Source organism: Lonchura striata, chromosome 4 (assembly GCF_050655825.1).
Source record: "Lonchura striata isolate lonStrDom1 chromosome 4, ASM5065582v1, whole genome shotgun sequence".
In the NCBI taxonomy this organism is placed as follows: Eukaryota; Metazoa; Chordata; class Aves; order Passeriformes; family Estrildidae; genus Lonchura; species Lonchura striata.
In genome coordinates this window covers 5,129,098-5,146,321 of record NC_140706.1, presented here as the reverse complement: position 1 = coordinate 5,146,321, position 17,224 = coordinate 5,129,098, and the positions used below count along the sequence as shown (strand labels likewise).

At 39.4% G+C, this 17,224-nt stretch overlaps 1 long non-coding RNA gene across 1 annotated transcript in view; it reads left to right on the top strand.

Moving 5' to 3' along the window:
* The first annotated feature begins 2,063 nt into the window (after nt 1-2,063).
* The window catches only part of LOC110473282 (uncharacterized), a 31,475-nt gene continuing 16,314 nt past the window's right edge, over nt 2,064-17,224 (top strand). Inside the window, exons 1-2 of the long non-coding RNA XR_002465858.3 lie at nt 2,064-6,019; nt 13,011-13,059. This is a non-coding gene — a long non-coding RNA (uncharacterized LOC110473282). The remainder of the gene's footprint in view (nt 6,020-13,010; nt 13,060-17,224) is intronic.

The following is a 17,224-nucleotide window of genomic DNA, read 5'->3' as shown; positions in this document are numbered from 1 at the left end:
ATGATACTGTGATTACTGTGTGTCAGTTTGTATAAAATACACTTGGGATGTTCAGTATTCCCACAGTTATGCAGAAATAGATAAGACATTCCACAGGTTGCTCTGACCATTGCAAAATTGAGGTCACAGCGGATCAGGAGAAAAGTGGAAATTTTATTGATGTGGAAATTTTAATGATGTGGAAATTTTAATGATGTGTGACTTTTATGGAATGTCTTGCCTAGGAAAGGACTAAGGTGTAGCTGCTGGTGGTGAACAGTGGCAGTGAGGGACAGGGAACAGGTCCAAAGCCACCTTTATATTTCTGGTGGCACCTCCAGCTCCTGGCAGGGGTGCAGGTCATGTTAATCAGTGTTTGGTTGGGTTTTTGGCTTTAAAGGTTGAGATCTGGCTTCTCCAGAGAGAGGCATCAACTGCAGTGGGTTGTTAGCACAGGTTTCTGCTGCCACTTCATAAACTCCTCTGCAGGAATTTGGGAACTTGGGGTGAATATTAAGAGAAAGAGGAGAGTTAACAACACTCAGCCAAAGTGTAGGGAAGCTGCTTCTTCACATAATCTGTAATTAAGCAGTGGAAAGTTCTGTTGAAAGTGATGTGCATAAGAATAGTGCCCATGATTCTAGAGATGCTGGGACAATTTAATGGAAGAAAGACACATAGGGATATTTTTAGAATAAAAAATGGAGTTTTGTGGTTAACAGTTGTAAAGGATGACACAAGTTGCTCAGGGTGTCTCTACAGAGAAAGCTGCTGGAGGGGAAGAGGGAGTTTCAGCAAGTAACCTTGGGCACACCCCAGTAATTAGTTTTTCTCTAGGAATTAACTGCACATCAATGATTGGAACAGGGTTTTGGGATGTGCAGACCTTGCTCTAATCCAGTATTTTTTCTGTGTGCCACCTCTGGTGCTTCCTCTGCAGCTGTAGAATCAGAATCACAGATTAGGTTGGAAGAGACCTTAAAGATCACCCAGATCCAACCCCTTGCCATGAGCAGGAGCCTTCCCCTAGGTCAGGTTGTTTAGTCCAGGCAGAGCACAAAGCTCCTCTGGGTTAGGAATTGCCCTGTGAAAGAGCTCCCAGAGCCTAGGCACCAAAAGCTGAATGGATGAAAAGTCACATAAAAAAATATCTGTGATTGTCTCTTTGTGCACTGAATGCTGTTACTCTCATCTGGTCTCACCAGAGTGACCTGCCCTGGGTTTAAAATTCTGGCTTTTTAAAGAAGTCAGCTACTCCACATGACAGCTGACTTTGAACAGTCAGCAGCTCAAATATGGTGCTTCTCTATGCAATTTAATAGGATTTTTAAAAAAGAAAAAAAAGTCAGATTGATTTAAAATTGCTCATAGCCAGATATCTATCAAAAGAAGGGAGAAACTCAAAATAGGCAGAGTTTTACTTTGGAGTTTCATAAGTTCTAGTGCCTCAAATATCATTCAGTTTATTCTGGAAGAAGGAAGTTTTTAAATTTTCTCTCTGAAAAATTGGTTTTTAATCTCCAAATATTAAGGATAAAAGGCTCTTCAAAAATGTTCTAGGAACTTTATTTTTCAACAGGAAAGATTTCCTTCTTTCACTTCTTGTTTATGAAGAAAACAATAATTCTGTTGCTCAAAAATTTTAAGAAAAACCTGAGGCAGAGAAGGAACTTGGAAAATATTAGAAAGATGAAAGTTTCAGAAAGATCCTTGTGACACGAACCTAAAAAATATTACTAGAAACCTTAATGAATTCTTAATGATTGCACATCACAACCTATAATCTCAGGAGGATGAACCCTTCCTCTGGAGTTCAGAGAAGACATTCAAGTCACATCTTGCTTGAAATGCCTTAGCAAATTATAAGTAAATAAAGACATGTTAGGAACAGCAAGAAGTGTCATTCAGCTTTTGTCATACTGGTCGTGGTAAATCCTACTGGTTAAATAATTTAAAGAATAAAAGAAATCTTACCTGGTAATGGAAAGAAGGGAAAAATTATGAAAAATCAGCAAAAAATTGAAAGTGTATATATATATATATATGTGTGTGTGTGTGTGTGTGTGTGTATATGTATATATATATGTGTGTATATATATATATATATGTGCACACACTTTACTTTTTCTTTCTTTTCCTTCTAGTTCATGAAATATAATATAAATATCATTTATATAAGAAAAGATAAAGAGGTGATCAATTCACAGCCTATCACTGGCTCCAACAGGCAAAGTGATTTTTTTATCTAGCAAAAACACCCAGCACATAAAACAGAATAAACCAATCATTACACCAAGTGACTGGAAGTAAAAGCTAAACAGGTACATATTAAAATATGGGCAAAAGTTAAATGGAGGAGATAATTCAGCAGGGTAACAGTTTGCCTTCGAGTTTGCTTTTGAGAATAAGATGATTTTCTAGAAGAGATATGTTAGGTATTTCAGGCAAGACAAAGAAATGCCTGGAAAATGGATTTACCAAGTGGTGCCCAGTGGTGGCTCCTGAGGGCTTGAACTCCCTTCTGTCGTGGCTCTGAGCCAACTCCAGCCCCAAGTGAGGTGTGATGAGACTGCTGGGTGCAAGCAGAGCTCTGGGAAGGCTTGGCAGAAAAACAAAGGCAAGAATAAATCCCCAGGAAAGTGATGGCTTTAATTATCATTCAAAACACCAAGGTAGAAGCTCAGGATGTTAAACACTGCCTGGCTGGCTCTGGTACTGCACTTGGAGGGTAGAGATGAATCTCACACCATCTCTGACCTTGGCAATCTCCAGGATGAGAACTTGGGGCAAGGTGGTGTGAGTAAAATGCATCCCCAGAGAGGGGGGAGGGTGACAATTAACATGATGAGTATGAAACTATAAACAAAGCCAAGCTGTAAGGACAGGTTTGTTGTATATGAGGGAAATATTCCTTCCTGCAGATGGCTGTGGGGTGCAGGATGGTGGAGGCTGATCACCAGCAGAGCATTTTCACCTCATACTTTCTCTGTTTCCAAAGACATGAGCACTTGAATACTCACAGAATCCACAGAATTCACAGAATGACCAGGTTGGAAGAGACATTCAAGATCATCGAGACCAACCCAGCCCCAAAGCTTAAAAACCATGGCACTGATGCCACATCCAGTCTTGTTTTAAACACATCCAGGGATGGTGACTTCACCACTTCCCCAGGCAGGTCATTCCAGAACTTTATCACCCTTTCTGTAAAAAACTTTCTCCTAATGTCTAACCTAAATTTCCCTTGACACAGCTTGAGAATGTGTCCTCTGACTGTCCTGAGATATTTGTGACCACTGTAGAAAGGGAACCTTAGAGAAGCAGCCAGCACAGGTTTGTTCAGGGCTACATAATCACAGGGCAGTGCAGGCAAATTGGATTGGGGAATAAATTCCTGGGAGGGCTCCACCTGACTCCAAGATCTATTAATGTGTGAGACAGCTGTGACAGCTTCCATTGTTAGTTGTTACTGAACTAGCAGTTCATGAAGACAGGAGAGAAGCAACACTAGCTGAAATCTGTCTAGGACAGGAATTAAGTCATAATAAAGTCATAATAAAATACTAATTACACCTGAAGCATCATTTTAATAATGATAATTCAGATTATGTTAATGTACTATTCTCTTTAAACATGCTAACTACCTGTTCAAATTGGAGAAGGTCAGTGCAGTGTGTGGCTGGCTCTCATCAATTTTTTTTCTTATAACCTGGAATTCACAGTCTTGGCTGACATCCATTTTCCTTTTCCAATCAGCAGTTTACATTTTAAATTCATTCATTAGGTAATAAAAAAAATCTTTAATTAAAAAAAGTAATTTATTTTTAATGACTATAGGTCCTATAAACTGACAAAAAGTATTGCTTTAACCCATTTATTAGAGTCTGAGTGATGTGTTATCTCCCTGGAATGCTAAAGATGATCGTTATCAGCTTTGTTTACTCAGCACACACTGAGGATTTTTGGCTGTGTGGAGATGCTAGTGCCCTTTATTATTTAAGCACTGGCTACAAGACCTGCGTGGTGACTGCAAGCAGTACCATTAAGTTTGATATCTGTTTGATTAAGAAACATTTCTTCTCTGATAAGAAAGGGCCAGGGTAAGAACTAATATTCTAAAGGGTTGCTTGTGGTGCATTCGGCAGAGTTTCAGTGTTTGTCAGGAGCTGAGGGAAGCAGGAGAGTAAAGAAAAGTGTTTTGGCTAAATGAGTATGGTTTTTTCCCCACATCTAAAGGAAGAAAGATTTGCTGTGAAAGAAAGACTGTAGGTATTGGCTGATTTTTTCATACAGCATGTTCTTGTCTTCTTCCATGTCCAGGGTTCATTCCTTTGTATCAAGTGAATAAGGCAGTAGATTTGCATAGCAGGATGGGGAGAAGATGGGGAAGGGAAAGGAGGAAATAAATTCAGACTGGCCTGCCTTGGAGGGAATTTGAGGTCTTAATATCTGATATTTGCTCTGTAATTACACAAGAGCCCCTTCCTTGCTGCTGTGTGTAATAGCACAATCAAGCCAAATTTCATATTCTTGCAGATATTCTTTTCTGGAAATGGGGAAAATTATAGTTTTTAATGGTTGCTGTTCACTTTAAATTTCCATTCACTGTTTTTAATCACGACTTTTCTATTTTCAGGTTCAGAGAAAGCATTCCAGTGTCAGTCACAGAAGTTCAACATTTATAGAAAATTATTGTGAATGTAAATCACATCCCGAGTGAATACCTAGGAAACATCAGCTCATGATGAATGCAAAATATCAGAGATTAGCTCTAGAACTGCTCATCTGAATTCAGAAATAAAACATTGTAAATAACCATTACAACTGTCATGCATTTAGCAAAGCTTCAGCATTATCTGCTTCATGAATTGGGCCTCGTCAGCATTTAGGAGAAAATGAGATGGACAAAAAGACAGAGAGTGAGCAAGTGCGGTACTGATTTGCCAGGAATTTTCCTTCATTGGCAGAGGACTGTGAAGTATAAATGAAGTTATGATCATGTCCAGTGGTAATTTGTGACACCATAAAATCAAGTTCATTGCCTGGCATGTTTGGAACATCAAGATTAGGCATTTTCTGTCCAGTTTGCTTGATTTTAAATATTCCTAAGAGTTGTGGCACTGGTGTGTTTCAAGTAACTTAGGCTGGAAAACAAGAAACACTCTTAAAAATGCTCTACACAGTTTCCCAATTTCTGTGGAAATTGCTTTCTGAATTTAAAGTGTCCTTTTCACTGCAAAAGTTTGCACATTATCAAATAGTCCCACTCTGAAGGAATATTTTGGGACCTCTCTCAGCAGAGAGCTTCCCAAGGAAAAGGTTTTTCTGACACAGTCCTTTGAATCAAAATTAATCTATTAATCTGACTATGAAGAGGTGATCAAAAATGGGTAAGCACTAAGTAGAGAAAGGAGTATATTCCAGCGTATTTTAACTCTGTATTCATTGGGTTTAACATCTTTCTTGAAATCAGATTTACATATGAAAGAACTCCATTCCCTCAGTGTATAGGAAACTGAGACATGTAAATATGCAGCTTCATTTTCAATTAACCTGACCCAAAAGCTTTCAGCTCAGAAAAGGAGCAATTATTCCAGCTGAAAACTAGAAACGGAAGCTGTCCCTTGTGCAGGGCACATCTGATTTCTGCACCATCCCTCCCACTCATCTCATGGTGCCTCTTACAGCTCCTCAGGACACAGATGCCACTGTCCCTCTGCCAGGTTTAGCAGATTTACCTCAATCCAGCATTAGTTTTTATAAAAGGCCTTTTTCCTAGTCCTTCCCCCACCTTCTCTCCCCTTTTACATATTTCAAAACATCAAGATCCATGCTGGTTTTTCAGCAGAAGTGCTTGCTCTCTGGTGGTGTTGGTGATGGTGGTGTTACCAAGGATACCATGATATGTTTTACTGAAGATGGTAATAACTCTTTATTTTTTATTTTCTGGACCAAAGTAATGTTTTGCTTTCCAGTCAAGAGCTGATCAAATGATAGTGCAACTTCAAGTTGCTAAGGAAACCAGACTACAAAGACAAAGGTAAAATATTTATCTAATATCTTCCTTGCAAAAGCATATTTTTTGTCTGTATGCTCTCAGAATTGTATCTTAAGCAGGTAACATCAGTTCATAAACTGAATCCAATAATAACTGTAGCAAAGTATTATATGGAACAATAAAAATGTTTTGTTGCAGGAATCTCCAAAGACTTCACATGGTCATCAGATAGTAAAATTTAATATATAAATAGTAAAGAAATCAGTTGCCTACTTGCTTCTCTGTCAGTGTTGATAATCCATTTCACAAAGAGCTTTATGTAATATTGACTTAGAAGAACCTGCAAGAGTTTTTGCAGTCACACCTTTTGATGTGGAATATATTTTTATTGGTCCTACAACCAAATGACCATTAAAAAAAACCACCAAAAAAATCAAACAAAGTCAGATATTGGATGTTAAATCTGTTTTCTTTAACTGAAACAGACAGGAACTTTCAAGATAGTTGTAGAAAGTAGCATTTAGGAAGACTTCCATGGGCATTTCCAGTTTGTTTAAAAGCAAAACTTCCCAGGTGAAGCTGCTGGCTGGTACAAGGGGCTGTAGCTCAGCATCTCTGAGCCTCCTCAGGGCTTTGTGCCAAATGAGAGACTACATTTGAGGGAAGTTTACAGAAAATGATGGATAGAAACGTTCAGCAGACAACAAGGCAATTGTGTCACCATGAATTAGTTCAATGCAGCAGTTAGCAAACATCATTTGGACTGGACAAGAAGACTTCCTCTTTGTTCATATCAAGAGGGGCAGAAAGCTGATTATACTTGGGGTTCCATCTGTCTACTTTTGTCCAGTTAAATTATGTTGAAGGGGTTTTGTTTGGGTTGTTTTTTTGTTTTTTGTTTTTTTTTGGAATCTGCAATACAATCAAAGCTTGTTAGCAGGAGAATTTGACAAGAGAGGAACCCCTCAGCAGAGTGATAGCACAAAAAATCCCACAAGCTGCTGTTCTTGTTTGAATTTTAAGCTTCATTGACTTGAGCATGGTTTCATGGAGCTGAACAGCAGGAATATTTTGTCCCATACATATGAAATATCCCAGCTAAATTTTAGTGTCCCCTGGCTGAGTGTTTAGACCTTGCCAGCCATCAAGCACCAGTTAACTGAGATGAACACCAACAGAGATTGATTAATGACATAAACCCCAAATAATGTTCAAGATAGGTGAGATGAATCATGTCCTGAATTGTCACAGTTGAGATGGAGACAATACAAAGCAACACTCCATTTTCAGAAGGCTTCAAAGCATTTTTATTATAGTATGCATGCTTTTTTTACATTCTTACAAACTCATAAGTTTACTCATTGGTCACAAGAGACAAAGTATTTATTGGAATAGGCAGTTGCAGGGTTCTCTTATTTATCCTTCTTTTTTCTTGGTTTCTATGTCAATGTCCTTGGTAGAGAATTCTTTCAGGGTAAACATGGATCCTCTTATCAAACTTCTCTCTGGCTCACAGAAATCTCTGTAAAACCCCTTCCACACTGAGTAGCTCTCTGTTCAATGCAGAGGGAACCCAGGCAATAACCAAAATGACATGCCAGGCACACAGATTTGCTGAGATGAATCTCGGTTCTGGTAGGAGACAAATCCTGTCCAACCCCAAGCAAAGGCAGAGAACAGCATCCCTGAGGCTGTGGGATGTGCAGGAAACCTTTCACAGCAGCTGGATCCCAAAGCAGATGCACCTGAGCACAGGTGAAGGCTCTGGGATGCTGCAGGAAAGTGGGCACACAGATTTAAATGAGCTGGAGGTGAGAGGGCATTTAGGGAGAGGCTGCCTCTGATTGCTGTGTTGGACCCACAGCTCAGAGGAGGATTTGCTGTGTCTCAGGTCGTGCTGTGCCAGGCTGAGCACGGAGCAGTGGCAGACACTGCCTGCTTTAAACCAGCAGGGCACCTTTCTGTGCCCTGCAGGACAGGTGTGCTCTGTGCCACTCCAGGCTTTCATATTCTTCAAGGAAATGGGATTATCAGACTTCCCTGCAGAGAAGCAATCAAGCATAAAACCATCAGGTTGGGCCCAAGAAGGAGAATATGTAAGATGTGCAGCTATTTCACTGGTTGGATCTGGGAATATGCCTCTTATCTGTCCCACAAGAGGTAAAACAGCAATGTTTTGTTGTGGTATGAGAATTAAAAAAAAAAAAATATTTCAGAGCTGGGATTTGCATTTAGGTTGTCAGAAAATCAGCTTTGCAGTGGGGTAGAGCTTGAATCCTTGTTTACTTGCTCCCCTGCTCAAACTTAGTGGCACTGAGGCTTGCACAGGGTAACATCTCTAGTGTGACATGTGTGTCCCATTATATCACTGCTGGCAGATTTCCATCCCCCCAAAATTAGATTTCTGCTTCTTCCCTCCTTATCACAACTCTGTGTCTTTTTTTTTCCTTCTCACAGCTTTTATCTCTTAACCTCAATCTGCATTTTCCTTCTCAGTGTTTCATTTTCCTTCTCTTCATGGACAGCTTTTGTGTCCATCACATGCCTTGGAGGAAGATAAGAGATGAGGCTCTTTATTGTGAGCAGTGAATCCAACAAAAAGTAAATTACCAAAAAAATGACAGATTCACCAGCATATTTAAGATGAAGTCTGAACAATTATCAAGGGCCTTGCAATTAATTTCTTCATGTCTCCACCTGCAGCTTGTTAGCAATGCACCTGATTCCAGCATGAGGGGATGTGGATTCCTATTAGAGATTGTCATGCACTTGTGTAGGCACATGAATTTTTCATGCAGATTCTCCTATGGTTGGGTGATTGGCTCAGCAGAAATATTTGCTTCATCACTAATATATTAAATAGGCTGCAGACACTAGCAAAACCTGGCTTGAGAAAGAGAAAAAATCTGGCACAGGCTGAAGTCTGTCACATCTAAATGACAGCCATGTAATAATTACTGCCATGAAATAATGCAACTTTACCTTCTCTTCTGTTATTTCTTAAATTAAAAATGATGAAGTGCTGCAGCAACCAAACCCTATGTTAACCTAATATAGTCTCATGTCAAAGAGAAAAATTTTACCAGATAAATAATAAATCCATTTGTTTCTTTGTTTCCTGATAAAAATCAAGACTGTTTGGTCCATAATTGAAGGTCAGAATTGACACTGCACTTCCAGAGAGTACAGACATTGATTGCTAGAGGGGGTTTTTAGCAAACAGACCTTAATAGATCAAGTCAATATCTACTTCAACCTTTTCACACACTGTTGATGCTTTTGTGAGAGGTAGAAGAGAGTTGAAAAGAGTGTCCTTTCTATCTGGTTATAATGAATGGTTTTGGTTGGGTTTCTTCTGTCTTAACAAAACAAGAGCAGAAGTTTTGGGTGACGTTGCCATGGTTGTTCCAGTCTGTTCACTTCTGGAAAATTGAAAATTTTATATATTGGTAAATTTACCTATTGGTACCTATTTACCAATTTTTGGGAGCCACAAACCTAAACTCTCTGCTTTAGACTCGCTCATATGGACAACAGAAAAATCCAGGCAGAACCAGAGCATGACTCAGCCCAAATCAGATTCTCCACAATTACCTGCCTTCACTGGCAGCACAAAGAGCAGGAGCTCTGCAGCTCTCAGTGGAGCAAGAGATCTCCCAGTTGTGAAGATTGGAAGCTCTAAAGTAGAGGTCAGATCACTCCCTTTTGCTGTCAAGAAAATATCTATTAACTGGAAACAGAAGACCACATCTGGGGCTCACAGAATTGTGACTTTCAGGCTGGAAATTCCATAGAGCAGTGCCTGAGATGGAGGATGTTTGTGAGTCTCAAGAATCTTATTTTAAAGCTGTTTTCACTCTAACCTCAGCATCACAACTGCAACTCTCTTACATACAGGTTACAGATTTCCCCCTCATAGTTTTCATATTTCTCAGAAGACTGGCTATCTTTTTAATCTCAAAGAAACTCTATTACCTTTTAATTAAAATAAGGTTTTGGTTATATCTGAAAAGGAAATTGGGTGTATTTTATCTGGATACATAACACAAGAAAGCATGACAGCTTCTAGGATTCATGTTATGGCTAAACTACCACCAAGTGTCAAACACATTCTAGTTTTGTGCTGACAGATTTCATCCTGATCACCTGCTCACATTGCACACTGGAGTAGCTGGAACACAAATATATTTTTGTGTGGCCATCCTTAGATCAAGACACAAGTTGGATGGTCATTTGGTTTGGCTCCAATGAATTCCTGGCACCAGAACCCAAACTCAGCTGTCCCAGGCAGATGCAGTTAAAATTTGGCTTTTGTCATCTCTCAGCACTGGTGGAGATGGATTGAGCAGATGGGATCACAGGGTTGGGCTCCTCCTCCTCACCTGTGTGTTATTATCTCTGTGTTTCCATCCAAACACTGAAATTTCTGCTGGAAACACAAATTGCCTGGAAACGGGTACAAATCTGGTGCTGGGAATCTTTCATGGTAATTAGTCTGAGCACGGTGGTGACTGAACTCCTCAGAAAGCCTTGATTTGTGTTCACCCCTCCTAAGCATTTCACAGATTTTTCAGCACCATTTGATTAAATGTTTCTTCAAGATCACTGTTCTTCAAAAGGATTCCCATGAGAATGTCTAAACTCCCAACCAAAATATTTGCATTTGTTTTTGGACAGCAAAAATCAGTGACAATAGACTTAGGAGTCATCAATGAACAGTAAAAGAGAACATTAAAAACCTCCTAATGCAACAGATGAAAAACTCTACAAGTTAATCATCCCAGTTATTAAATAAATTTCTATAAACAACCCATGTCTTTAAAGACTTGGGATCAGTTCAGAAAGAGATCAAATAAAAGGAATCAATTTAAACATAAATGACATTCAAAATAAATGTTTTGACTAGTGAAGTCAATGCAGAATTGATTAAACAGCTCAGAAGATGGAGGTTGCAGCTTACCAGGTCTAGCTTCTGAGAAAATATTTCTCATGCTACTAAACCTTCTGTTACTTCATTTTTACCCTGGTATAATGAGGCAGATTTATTTTTTATTTACAATGAGGTGCTAAAACAAGATCATGGCTGGAGCTGATGCTGCACATATGAGCTGTGCCCTGGAAATTTCTATTTAAAATATTGTCAAAACAACCTATAGATGATTTAGGGATCAAAACAACCATATTTATAAGTTCTGACATACCTGTATTTAAGTTGATTGTAGGCAAAGAACATGACCAATTGGATTCAGCTTGGAGAATATTAACAAAATAAAATTTAAAAAGTTAAAATTATGTAAAAAAAAAATTATCAGCTCTGAGAGAGAAATACAGAATATCTGGTGGGATTTTTTTGAAGTCCATAAGTGTAAGAAATTCCAGCAGAATGAAGACATTTTCAGGGATTTTATATACTTCTATATCCTTGGAGAGGCATGATAGTTAAGTGATTATAAGGTGGAAGTGGCAAGCTGCTGGGAGAAAGTAAAATTTTTTCAGGAGAAGAATGTCTGAACTCAGAGGGAGACCTACCTTTGCTGAGGAGGTGAACACAAAGCTACAGCAAACTTTAGAAGCTAGAAATAGGTGTAAGGTTAAATTTAAAAAAAAAAGTCCACACAAAAGTAAGCTGAAGTTTCAAATGACAGCTGCAGCAGTTGCCAGTTACCAAATTTTGAACTAAATTCTAGTCTGGGTGAATGGAGATCCAGAAAGCAAAGTGTAATCAGTTACAGATTTCTGGGTCCTGTTAATTGGGCTGGAGAGAATTAATTATTGGATTTTGATTCCACCATGATACAAAGATAGGGCCAAAAAAGGGCTTTGGTGTTTAAAAATAACATTTTAGGTCTTCAGGACAGGTTGGGTATGGGCAGAGTGGGAAAGGAGAGGCTGTGAGGCCACAGATATTAGCCAGGGTGTGGGTACAGACCCAAGGCAGCAATTTCCTCCACTTTGAAGTATTCTTCTGTTTGTTTAGATGGTAAAACAACTTTCCAAACAGTGCTGTGCCCAGTGGTGAATGCAAGGGGGTAGTCCTGACTCAGTGCTGGAATGCATTGTGTGAATTGCATCCCCTTGTCACTGCTGAACCTCACCAGGACACAAAAATACAGACTGAGCCCTCTCCTGGTTATTGAACAGATACATTAATCCACTGTTTTTATCTATTCCTTTTCACATCATAGATTTTAAGGAAGGGTTTGAAACAGGACAACAAAATTTGATTGCAGGAATCTCCTCTTAGGCCTGAGTGGGCAGCTGGGCTGAGTTCTTTGGAGCAGGGTGGCATTTGCTGTGAAGGACCAATGTGAGCAAACTCCTTGGAAAATGTGATTACTTACCTTGCAGTTCTAGAAGCAAACACTTTTGAAAATCTGTCCTTATTGTAAATGTCAGCGTCTTGTTAATGAATACAAGTGTTTGTGGGGAGGAAGGAGAAATGAAAAAGGGTGTTTGCTGTGCATATTCACAGGGCTGAATTTCAGCCTTAAAGAGCAAATAAGGATGGCTCTGCTAAGTTTGATTGTTATTGCTATATTCTGGTCCTTAATAGAGCAATATGCCTAGAAGAAATGGAAAAATAATTGGCTATATTTGATCCTGTGTCATCAATCATTCCCCCACCCATCCATCCATCCATGCATTTAATGAGAACCACTGAAGTTTCCCTCGGAAGTAATAAACAAAAATACATCCTGCAATTAATTCAGGCATTGCAAAATGTCCACTTAATTTTACTGGGTGTACTAAATCAATTCTATGCTTCTCTCAGTGCATTGAAAGGAGCTGGCTGGCAAGAACTTCATCTGTTATTAACTCACAATGCAAATGAAGTTAATGCCTTTTTGCTATGAATTGTCCTCTGCTGTTAAACCTGAAAGTCAACGGGATGGAGGAGGAGCTGGCTCCTTGTAAAATACAATAGTTATATTCCATTTTTCACCTGCAACCAAGTCCTAGTAAAAGCTCTGATTTCCAGCATCCTTTGCTGCGCTTCACTTTTTGAAATAAAAACCTTCTGTTGCTGTTTCAGGTGAAATTCATTCTTTAAGTTCCCTCTGAGATATAACCCTGTGGTTCAGGTAATGGTTCTTTTAGTTAAAAATTACATCTGAACAGTTAAATTTAACTTTTACTTGCATGAATGACAGAAGTGCACTACTAGGCTCTGTTCTAAACATGGGCTTTTCTCAACCTTCACTGGCTTCCTTTTCATTTACATTTCCTGAGTTGATAAAGGCAATGTGGAATACTCTGGTACAAATTTCTGGTATTTTTTTCATGGCATTTTGGATTCTTTTTCTTTTCTCCCCACTTTTATCTTCATTCAGGTTTTAATGACATCGAGTTTCATGCTAAGACAAATCTTTTTTGGTTTCATACCTTTCAGCATAGTAATGAGGAACAGATAAGGAAAAGAACCTGGAGTGAGATAAAGTTTCAACGAATAAAACATCTCCAGTTCATTGAAGAGTAATTGACAATTAAAATACTTTAAATGAAAATGATGTGACTTCTTTGAGTCCCATAAAGATTAATGAGAATATTTCACTTGAGTTTTAAACCCTAAAGCTCTGATTTATCCCTGGTCACCTGACCAGTGTGGTTGAGATCCATGTCACCTTACCTCAAAAATAAAAATATAGGTTTGTAGACCTGCCTTAGTCAAATATTCCTTGTGTACAGTATGAGGAAGTATAGAAATTGAATTTTGGAACTTATTTAATGATTTTTTTTCTTATATGATATTTAATGATTATTTAGGGATGAACCATTTTCAGGAGATGTTTATCTTCTCCATTAGCCTCAGAAGTGTTGAGAGTTTTCTTCTCTGCATATCTCCGCTGGCTTCTGGTTCCTATTTTAAAGAGTCATCCATTGCTTAAAGTGATTCCACTAATTAGCCAGAGAAATTGCAGTGACTTGCTGAATACAGGGAGATATGTCCTGATGCTTCCAGCTGAGAATATCAGAACTGCTGATATGTCCCCTGTCACAGCCCTTTCTCCCTTATCCACCCACGCTCTTGATCTCCCAACCCTCCTCAAGAGAGGATTTCTAATATCTCCTGATGTAGAAATACAAGGACTGATTGCAGAAAAGAAAAAGGACTTTTTCTACAGATTAAATTCTGTCACTCCATTCAAGCAGCTAACCCTGGAATCTAGAATCTTACCCCAGGGGCTAAAACTCCTTGCGATTTGGGGTTGGCTGAAATCCTTCTAAACTCCATTAAATGCATTGACTTGGTCTGCATTGGCCAAGAAAACCCCCTCCTGTGTAGAAAAGTACTTGTATATCACAGGTATTGAATCCACACTTCAAATAACATCTCACAAACTCAAATAAAAAGGAAGAATTGCTAGGAAAAAAATGCTGTTTTCTTGCTTTCTGCTTTGCTTTGCCATCCATTACCATATCAGTCCCCACTTCGTAACTAAATCTTGACAATGTGGCATTTAGCTGACAGGATAAAATCATAATAAATAGACATTAAAAATGTATCAGGATGCTACCAATATTTACTGCATATTAATGAACATTTGCATCACTGGGCTTTGAATGCAACTGGGGACACAAAGACTGCTTCAGCTTAGCTGTGTAAATGATAGATAGGACAAGGGGTAGTGGTTTTAAATAAAAAAAAAATGTTTATTCCGTCTAGATATAAATATTTTGCTACAATGGGTGCGGTGAAAGGCTGGCACAGGTTGCTCAGAAAGGTGGTAGATCCTCATCTCTGGAAACATTCAAAGTCAGGACAGATCTCTGAGCAACCTGATCTACATAAAGGTGTCCCTGCATATTGCAGGGGGTTGAATTAGGTGACCTTTAAAGGACCTTTTTAACCCAAACTATTTTTGCTTCTATCATTCTATAGCATTAAAGTTTGAGCTAGTCACTTTTAGACCCCTGTGATGGTTTGGAGGAGCACAAGTACTTGCAGAGGGCTGGATTCTGCACCTGGGCTGGGGCAGTCCTGGTTGCACATTGACACTGGGGGACAGGAGGCTGGAGAGCATCTCCACAGAAGGAGATCCGTGGGTTTGGGTTGATGGCAAGATGAATATGAGTCAACAGTGTGACCTGTCAGCTAAAAAGGACAACTGTAATTACACCCTGTGTCATTTACAGGGTTTTTGAGATAGAATATTGGAGCTCTGTGTAAAAGTGCAAACATGAACAGTTCCAGAAGCACCTTGTCATGTCTGCCAACCCCTTCAGCATGTTTTAGATACATTGCAGGTTATCAGATATCCATAATCCCACCTGTTTGCAGAACTGGCAGTTAATGATGGTGGAAAAAATAAGATCACACACATAGGAAGCCAATCCAATTTTTCTGTTCAAGTTCTGTATATTTGACTGAGAGAGATGGAGCTGCTGAGATCTGTTGCCTGACCCAATATGCAAATAATCCCTTGGACGATGAAAAGCCATTGGGATTTCTCCAATAGTCTCACACGACCTTCAAAAAGAGGTCCTGGTTATTAAATATGATCAAAAGTTGCATGAACAACTCAAAAAGGTTTTGTGTTACCTTTAGGGAAAGTGTTGAAAAAGTGGGTCAAACAAGCAAGTCAGGCAGGAGAGAGAGAAAAGTCTGTTATCAACACAGATAAGCTTTGGAGTTTGTTACAAGGTAGGACAGTGAAATCTTTGAAGTGTTTGTAATTGTTTATGTCTTTCAGTTTTTAAATAGACAGATGGAACGCACCTTATTTTCAGGAGGCATAAACCAGGTGCCTTTGGTTTACATCAGCTTTGACCTCCAGGACAGTGACAAGTGTGGTCACAATAGATTTATCTCTTGTGTAGCAGAGTGGGCCACTCGGTGACAGGAGTGACTGGCAGGTGATTTGTATCTTTTTCATTGACTTGCTGAGAGGGTTATTAGCTCCTGAAGCAGGCAGATGAGACTGCTGAGTGCTGCAGGAGTCAGGTGGGAGCAAGACTAGAATAGGGATTTCCTGTGTGCTTTGTCCCTAGGAAAAAGAGACAGTGCTGTGACACAAGTGATGAGATGGCAGCTGTAGCCCTTCCTAAAAGCACCACTTACCCTTCCTCCCTCTTCCACAGCACATCTGCCACAGCCCTCACCCATCCCTCAGGACAGCCCCAGGATAGACCCAGGCTGCTCTCAGTGCTGCACAAAATTTAGGCTGAGAAGATCTGTGTGATGTTTACTGCTCTGGTCTGGTTCAGAAGGAGGTGATCACTCAAAGGCTGGGCTTGATGACCCTGGAAGTCTATTCCAGCTATTCCTAAATGGTTCTGCGATTAGTCTGGACTGCACTGGAGTTGTAGTTGTGCTCCTTAGAATGAGCCTTCTTCAGGTTCCTCTGCCTTTCTGCAAATCCAGCTGGTTTTGCTCAGCAGCTGAAAATTGTACCTCAGAGCCCAACTAGAATAACCTGGGGTTTGACTGGGTCTTTCCACAATTGTAACACAGGGAGAGTAATATTTAGCAGTTAAATTGCTTTGAAATCTACAAAGAATCTGAAATTTAGAGCTAAAAACTTAGATCTGAATTTTTGCTTTTGCTAGTACAACCCTTTCCCATGAAACTTTTCTACCTCAGTGAAAGTACATTTCCCCCCCCCCCCGCCACCTTGAAAACTGTATTCTGACGGCTTTTCCATGTTCTCTCTTGCCTGAGAATGGGCTCAAAAAATATGTGACCAAGTAATTCAAAGTTTTTAGACCAGTGCTGTGTGGAAGTGACAGAGAAGCCAAATCAGCTGATGGTAGGTTGTGGTTAATGCATTATCTGGATCTAAAACTGTCAATCTGCAAGCTTGACAGATAAGTTGTAGTCACTGACATTTCCAAATGCTTATGAGAAATGCTCTCCTTGAAAGCATTACCTCAACTTTTTAAAAAAATCTCATGTGTTGAGTGGTTTTCATACTGAAATCTCATGTGTTGAGTGGTTTTCATACTGACAGCCCACACCTGATGTGGTGTTACCAGCTCCAAAAAGAAAAAAAACAAACAGGAAAAGGTCCTCAGCAGCCAGCTCCCAAAAACCCTGCCTGGATCAGGACTGAAATTTAGTTGGGCTGGATGATCTCCAGTGGTCCCTTCCCACCTAAACTGGTCCTTGATTCTGTGTAAATCAATCTCTTAAATGTTTATAACCCAGGAAATTATATTACCTTTTTATGCAAATACAAATTGGTTTTGAGTGAAGAGAAGGAAAACACCACAACAACCTTAGGAATCATCATAACTGATTTTCCAATA